The sequence below is a fragment of the Pteropus alecto genome, unplaced genomic scaffold (genome assembly GCF_000325575.1).
Source record: "Pteropus alecto unplaced genomic scaffold, ASM32557v1 scaffold114, whole genome shotgun sequence".
Lineage (NCBI taxonomy): Eukaryota > Metazoa > Chordata > Mammalia > Chiroptera > Pteropodidae > Pteropus > Pteropus alecto.
This window is the reverse complement of record NW_006435793.1, coordinates 852,859-853,771: the sequence shown is the minus strand read 5'-3', so window position 1 is coordinate 853,771 and position 913 is coordinate 852,859.

The following is a 913-nucleotide window of genomic DNA, read 5'->3' as shown; positions in this document are numbered from 1 at the left end:
AGAAAGTAGTTGTATGGTGGTGTAAGAAGTTCATTTTTGCACTTGCCATTCCATCTACCTGGAATACGTGCAAAAAACTTTCTTTACAGGTATCAAATGGTACATCTAATCAACCCTCACTACCTGGATCCAGCTCTTTGTTCCTGTCCTTATAATTTTATTCCCTAGTCCCACTTTTTCTAGTATTCCTCTTTTTTTTGTAGGCAGTTCCTCTGTAATTCTCTCTCTTTCAATCTCTCTCTCTCTCTCTCTCTCTCTCTCTCTCTCTCTCTCTCTCTCTATGTGTATGTGTGTCTCTCTCTCTCTCTCTCTTCTCCCCTTTATTTCCTGCATTGTGTCAGGTATTATTCTAGGACCTGGGGATGAATGAAATGGAACATAGAAGACCCCTGATATTGTGAACCTTATATTCTGTGGCAGGAGATGGAGGGCGGGGGGAAACAAAATAATAAATAAAGGAAGTTCAGGTAATGACAAGAGCTTTGAAAGGAATCAGAGTAATGTGATAGATGGGCCTTGGAGAAGGAGAGGGGCAAGACTGCTTTAGATAGGATCAAAAGTCTGTTGCGGGGGAGAGCGGAGATTAAAACTGAGCAGAGACCTGAATTATAGGAAAGATTCGGCCAAAGGAAAAGCATTCCAGACAAAAAGAATGACACTGCAAAGCCACTGCAGTAAGAACTAGTGGGCAAATACAAATAACTGAAAGCAGGAGGTACAGTTAGAGCTTGGAGAATGAGGATAGGAGTGGTGACACATGAAGTCACAGAGTTTGCTGCAGGGGCCTGGGAGGTAATGTAGGGGTTTGAATTTTGCCAGATCATAGCAAAGTAACGAGTTGTGTATCCAGAACGTCCATTGTTTCGTTCCTTTGCATTCTTCCTAGACTGGCTCTATAAAGATTTCATGCCAG